Source organism: Vidua chalybeata, chromosome 1 (genome assembly GCF_026979565.1).
Source record: "Vidua chalybeata isolate OUT-0048 chromosome 1, bVidCha1 merged haplotype, whole genome shotgun sequence".
Lineage (NCBI taxonomy): Eukaryota > Metazoa > Chordata > Aves > Passeriformes > Viduidae > Vidua > Vidua chalybeata.
This window is the reverse complement of record NC_071530.1, coordinates 135,549,291-135,556,581: the sequence shown is the minus strand read 5'-3', so window position 1 is coordinate 135,556,581 and position 7,291 is coordinate 135,549,291. Positions and strand designations below refer to the sequence as shown.

Sequence of the window (7,291 nt, the reverse complement as noted above, 5' to 3'; positions counted from 1 at the left end):
ACAGTGAATCAGTCTGTTTGAAAAAGGCATTGTCTATTTCTGGAAGTGTCATTCCGTTTTCTGAGACAAACAAAACAGCCATTTTTATTTACATGAAGACTTTATTATGATTGAAATTATAGCAAGAACTGGAGGCATTCTTTTTTAATCATTGTTTGAACACCAGACAAACAGTAGCTAAAATCTATGGGAGCTACCAAAAGGATTCAAAATAAAGATGAACTCTGTGTGGAAGTGTAACGGCATAGTGCTGCTGTGGCATGCTGCTGTTTGAAAGGCACTCAGAGCTGGAGCAGAGCCAGCAACCTTCATGCATCTGAATTTCTGTGACTCTGCTGGGAGTCTGTAGTGATGAAATAAGCAAAGCACTTGGGTGTCGCACTATGACACAAAATAACTCCTGCATTTACACTAAGATCAAAAGAGCAAAAGGAAGCAACTTTTATTTCTGATCTCGCAATATATAGAATTCCAAAAGTGACTGTGGATTGGAAGATGAAATTGCCACCTCTCCAACCACACTGGTCAAACCAACAGTCCATCAATTCTCTCCTCCCACAAGGAAGAATGCAAAACAATAGTTATTTACATGAACATGCGTGAGAAACTCCAGTAGAAATATGTAAACATCAGAAGGCATAGAAAACTTTTAAAAGAACTTTTAAATTTTTAAAAGAACGGGGCAACACTTGGGCTTCTTTCCTTTGTCACATCTCCGCACAAGTTTGGTCCAAATTATGATGTGCTTGTGGTGAATAGGAAGGCTGACATCGTGAAGGCTCTAGCAAGCAGCGTGTGTGCTGGTCCCTTTCAGCAAATGTACTCCTCCAAAAGTCCTTGTCCCAAAACCATGGTGAATGCCCCGAGGCCAGTCTTGGTAGTAAAAGAGACCATTGATCCTGGCACAGGACTCCTCACTCTCTTCCCCTGCTCCAGCATGAAGTTCCTCCAACAGGAAATGGTCCATCACAAGCTTCTCCAACACGAATCCTTCTCACACACCACAGTTCTTCACAAACTGCTCCAGCAGGGTCCCTTCTGTGGGGTTCAGTCCTTCAGGAACAGGCTGCTCCAGCAGGTGTCACCCACAGGATCACAACTCCTGCCAGCAAATCTGCTCCAGCGTGGGCTTCTCTCTCCATGGGGCCACAGGTCCTTCCAGGAGCCTGCTCCAGCATGAGCTTCTTACAGGGTCACACTCTCCTTGAGGCATCCACCTGCTCCAGCATGGGGTCCTCCATGGAGCACGGGCGGATCTCTGCTCTAGTGTGCACCTCCATGGGCTGCATGGACACAGCTGCCTCACCATGGTCTGCACCACAGGCTGCAGGGGAACCTCTGCTTTGGTGCCTGGAGTCCCTCCTCCACCTTCTTCTTCCCTGATTCATTGTCTGCAGGTTTCTCTCACATACTCTCACTCCTCTCTTTCAGTTACTGTTGCACCACTTTCTTTCCCCCATTAAATATGTTACCCCAGAGGTGCTACCACCAACACCCATGGGCTCAGCCAGCAGCAGCTCTGTCTTGGAGCTGGCTGGCATTGGCTTTGCCATACATGGGGGAAGCTTCCAACAACTCCCACAGAAGCCACTCTTGTAGCCCCCTCCATTTCCAAAGAGACCCCATTACCAAAATCTTGCCTCACAAAGCCAATACTCTGTCCTGGTTCCTTCCAGTACAGAGGTGTTTATTTTGCAGTAGTCATGAGGGGATGCAGCCCAGACCTGTGTGTACATGGCCAGAAGATTATTCCATAGCACTCACATCATTTCCAGGGCAGGAGCTTAGGGACTGGCTGGCTTCTGAGAAGAAAGGTGTGGCTTTCAATAGAGAAAAAGGTGGTCGGAGGTTGGAAACTGTTCACCATTTGCTCATTGTCTTGGGGCTCACAGTGAACATCTTTGCATGGGAATCACTCTCTCTTGTATACTTTTGTTATTGATATTGCTGTTACTGCGTGTTTTCTTCTGTCATTGCTGTTTCCAGTACATTGTTCTTATTTACACCAATCTCTGCTTTTTGTGCCTCCCATTGGAGGGGAGTTGTGACTGGCAGTGTTTTTAGCAGGAGTAATAAACTGAAGAACATTCCTAAAGCACAACTTTCACTAACTTAGAACTGCAAATATCATCACTTGCATGGGAAAAGGGATAAACCTAGATGAAGTTCTCTGAGCAGGTCAGAACTGCACCAAAAGGATTTCCAGAAGGCTCTAGAAATTGCTCCATGGTATGTCTGACATATTTGCATAGGCTACAGCTTCATTCTGCTGACAAGAATAAGCACATTAATCATAGGGGACTCAACACTTATTTAGCAAGCCAGTTATGGTAAACATATCATTATTTTCACAGAATAATTCATCCGAGAAAGGTAATTTCAGACTGAAGTGATAAAATAGTTCAGAGGAATTAAAATGGCTTCCAAAAATCATCAGCAAAGTCCATTTCATGATGCTTATCATGCAAAATAAGTGGATTAGGATAGTGCTTTGTTTGAGTACAAAAAAGGAGGTATCAGAATCAATAGATAGTAACTCCAGAGAAGTCTCCAGAATATAATTTGTAGATTTGCTCTCATCACTCTGCATCAGCATCTCATACGTAGGAAATGCAGGTATGCTTATGCTCTCAAAGCAAATAAGGAAAAGACAAAAGGCAAAGTAAGGTTCTACATCTACATGGAGCAGACATCCCTCCATGGCATTGCACTGAAGATTCCAGTCCAAAAATGCGGGAGAAGAAAGAGGCAGAGTGGTTGAACAGACAGCAGTTCCCACATCAAGATAAAAAAAAACACCCGAACAACAAACAAGGGTTCATGATATTATAGAAAAAAAACCCAAACCAGTTCTGAAAAGGAAAAAAGCCCTGGAGCCATGAAAGAGAAACAGAATATTTTATCAGCCTCAAGTCAATGAAGATACTACTATGCAAAATGAGTCACAAATGAAGAGATGTCCTTCTAAAATACCTCTTCTTTTATGGGAGAAGCACAGCCTGCCAGAAAAAGAAGAAACCTGTCAAAATGCAAGCAGTAGTTCTGATTTTTTTTGCTGTGTATCAAAGGGTTTGGAAACACTTCAATGACACATCAGTCAAAAAAAAAAAAAAAAAAAAAGCTTATTTATGCTAAACAAAACATAACATGAAAATGTGCTGGAAGAGTGTGGCCAGGGCTCATGTTGGAGAGTTGGACTGAGGCTCCCCACAGAGATATGAATTTCTCCATGTGCCTTCTATTCATGTGGGCTGCAGAAGTTCATAGTAAAAAACAGCCCCAGGGAGACAGACCCACCAGTTTTCTCCTTACTGCCTCTTCTTAACTCACTAACTGTAACACTAGGTCCTGCCTTTTCCCTAAAATCCAAAGATTTTAGTCACTCCTCCACTTGACTTTGAGGAGAAGTGGGTTTTGCTGTCAGCAGTCTATTTAAGAGGCAAAATGGAAGTAACAAGAGGAATGTCTAACTGGAGTTAAACAATTTTTTTTGTGCAGTTCTATCACATATTACATCTTAACCAAGTGAAATAGCTGCTTCTTGCTCTAGTGGAAGCTTTAATTTCTATATCCAAACCTAAAGGTATTCAGCTGTCATCAACTATTGATGAAATCCATTGGTCCTGATCTTGTAAGGATCAGGAGACCTTTAAGTGGAGTCAGTGTTGGCAGTTCTTATTTTGTTATTTTCCTAAAAGAGAATAGAGGTGTTTTGGGCTAAAAGTGCAGTAATATCAGACTTGATGTTTATGCATCCAAAAACCTCTAATAAATAAATTGTCTCTCAAAGAAAAATGTGAATGACAAAAAACCTTCAAAGGAGAATAAGGAATAACATATGATTTTAAGTTAATGTTGATATTTTTCCATGTGGTGTGTCAGTTTAATGAAAGGAAGCAATGACTTTCTCAATCCTTTTCCCAAAACAAAACAGTTTTACATGTATGTTCTGCATTCAGATTTCCTTCATGGAGGAAATATCTTGTGGAAGATTTGAAATTTACTCAAATATTGTAAACTAGCCCTCTTTTGTTGTGGGAGTTTGGGTTGCTTCTCTTCTCCAAGCTGAGCAACACCAACTCTCAGCCTTTCCTCACAGCAGAGGTGCTCCAGCCCTCTGACTATTTTCATGTCCTTCCTCTGGAGTCCAACAGATCCATGTCCTTCCTATGCTGGGAACCCCAGAGCTGGACACAGAACTCCAGATGGGGTCATACCAGAGCAGAGGGGCAGAATCCCCTCCCTCACCCTGCTGGCTGCACTGCTGTGGATGCAGCCAGGACATGGTTGTCTTTCTGTTTGATTTACAGGATCTTTACCTTACTGGAAAATATTTCCTTCTGTATGCTTTAAAAGTTGAAACTGAGCTTGGATGTTTTATGCTGAAATAGTTTTTAATATAAGACAGCCATACTAGTTCAGACCATCATGAAAAGAAATACGTCCACACTCCTGTTTTTAATTTTCCAGCTTCTTGCTTCATCTGATCCCCTTCCCTTTGCAGGAAAGGCACTGAACAACTCTTCCTTTTTCTCTTGCCTTCTGTTAGCCATCAGACAGACTTTTAGCATCCCACTTCAACTGCTTTTTTAGTTGTTGAAATATATGACATCCTTCTTTCATCTGGTTAACTCTTCCTGACCACTGAAACAAAACATAAAAGAATCTGTTATACTTCCCAAATCTACCTCATGAATATGAGTAGCCAGTACAGAGCCTTCAAACTTGGATTTCCTTCCTGCTAACTTGATAACATGCATAATTGAAAAGAGCCTGAAAGAACACATCATTATTTTTTTGTTTCTTATGGCAGATGTCAATTATTTAATGACCCATACATGAAAACAAGTTTGTGTCTGCACCTACATGTTCTTAATTTATTTGTCTACCATAGAAGTAAAGAAAAAGTGAGATATTAAATAAGTTGGAACTCATTTAAGGTATTTCACCTGCTTCTGGCTCCACTGCCAGTGTAATGATTTTAGAGACACATTTTTTTTTTCTGATTTGGTGGTTTTATTTTTAACTTGTGAATACACAAAAGAGACAAACAGATAGAATGTACCCTCAGCAAGTTTGCTGATGTTATGAAACTGGGGCCAATACACCTGAAGGCTGTGCTGCCATTCAGTGAGACCTTGATTTTTTATAATTCATCAAAAAAATGCAGACCTTGCTAAATTTCTCAAGTTTCAGCCAGGAAAGTCAGAGGTGGTGACAAATTTCAAGCATTTCATCTTGGTCATATATATTTATTTCAAGTATTGACTCGTCAGCATTCAACTCAGTATCAGAGAAGTACTGAAAAAGACATTGGAAAAAATAAAAAAGTAGGAGGAAAAATGGCAAAGAGAAAAAATGTTTTCTCAGATAAATTGTGCTTTCCTTCTCTTAGTGTGCTCTCTTATATAACTCAGAAGAGACTGTGAACACTGGTTTTGAATATTTAAATAGCTTTGGCTATTTTAATTTTCTTTTGACTTTTATTTCTTTTGCTTTTGAAAAATCCACCTAAGTAATAATTTCTCTTTTCTAAAAAGCACTACTTTTTTTTATAGATACTATATGCCTCTGTTTTATATAATACTGATTTTTCACAGGAGGATAAGACAGACACATTCATTGTAATGTTCTGCTTCCTAGAAAAGAATAGCTGTGGCTGAAATACTTTGCCTTGCTTTAAGGAGAATGGTACTAATCACAAAAGCAGCTTTTATGATAATATCTGACAAATTTATGACTGCTCAGGACTATGTCCCATTACAACATGCCAATAGGAAAAAAAAAAGATCTGGTAATAATGATACTTCTGGTCCCAAATCTTACAATTAAATCTCGCTTGTTCATCATAATAAATTGATCAAAAAAGAGCATTTTTGTCAATTTGTACATAACACCAATGTATAAAGCACTGGGCTAAGAGCTGAACCAGATCAAGAAACATTAATCCACACCAATCATGACCTGAGTAAATGACTTAGCTGTTCTGTACCTTGGTACCCAGCTATAACTGAAGATATTATGTCCTACTTTTTGTCTCTGTTGCCTCTTTAGATCACCCTCTGTCAGGTATTCACCCTTATTTTATGTTTGTATAGCACCAAGAACTAAGAGGGGATGCTCTAAGAGTTTGTTGAATGGAAAATAAAAGTGCAAGAAATTTGCTAATTAAACTAACTATGTTTTAGAAAGTGGAAAGGACCACATCTTTTCCTCTAAATGTGAAAATGTAATGCTGTTCTGTTCCCCTCTTTTGAAAAAGTAATTAATTCTTTCCATCCCAAAGACCTGACACTTACCAGTGTAAGAAACTTGCATAGCAGCAATTGTGATGCAAACAGTCCTTTCCAGTCTGGCTCAGTGAAACTGTTGCCAGTTCTTAGATTTGCTTGAAAGGCAAGGATTTTTCATGAGGTCAGGGTAGAGACCCACACCAGGATGTGCACCTTCTGCAATGGGTTCCTCCACCATATCATGGACTGCCAATTTTGAAAGCTGGGAGTTTTCTCTCCTTTAAACTACAGCTGTGCAGAACTGATAACAACATGTTCTTCCAAAGTTATTTTATACTGCTGGCTTGTTAAGCAAGTGAAAAAAAAAAAAAAGAGAAAAACATTTCTGCATTGCAGACAGAGCAATTTCTTGTTAGTTCATTTGTCTGCAAAAATTATTAGTGTTTCTGAGTCTCACCTTCATTCCAGTGATCCTTTAGAGTGCAGCAATGCAGGTGTGGTGCACACTGGGCACACATCAGGCACAGCAGACTGCAGGTTAAATGATCTCCTATTTCCACTGTCAGAAGAGAAGCTGGCTGCCTGGTTTTGGAAACCACCTTCCCTACTGTTCTTCTGCATGGAGAAGAACACCAAGTCTGTACTCTTCATCATACCTTTCCCTCTTGGGCTGCAAGAGTGTGGCAAGCAAAGTGCTCAGTTGCCATCCTGCTTCACAAAGAGCCTCCCAGTGCTGGACCTACCAGCTGCAGAGGAAGCTCAGCCATGCAAGGTGGCCTCCACCTGCTAGTGCTCCTCCCTGCTGGCTGCCAGGGCAAGCAGAAGCCCACCTGCTCCTCCTTCCCTCTGGATTGCTGATGAGGGAACCTGGGAGGGAACCTAAATGATGAGGGAACCTAAAGATGAGGGAACCTGGGAGAGTGGGTGGCCTTCTCTTGGTGAAGACCAAATTCCTACAGACATATTTAACAGTCTGCCACCAGTGGGTCTTAATCTTCAGAAAAGATGCTTTCATCTTTTTCAGTTTTCCCTTTCTTGGACATGTTATCACCAGCTAT

The 7,291-nt window shown here is 40.8% G+C and overlaps 1 long non-coding RNA gene across 1 annotated transcript; it reads right to left on the bottom strand.

Moving 5' to 3' along the window:
• Window positions 1–227: 227 nt before the first annotated feature.
• LOC128791375 (uncharacterized) lies at window positions 228–6,513 on the bottom strand. The gene is made up of 3 exons (XR_008432038.1): window positions 6,300–6,513; window positions 4,320–4,644; window positions 228–2,999 (listed from the first exon to the last, which is right to left on the bottom strand). It is a non-coding gene; the product is annotated as an uncharacterized LOC128791375 (long non-coding RNA).
• Window positions 6,514–7,291: the final 778 nt, after the last annotated feature.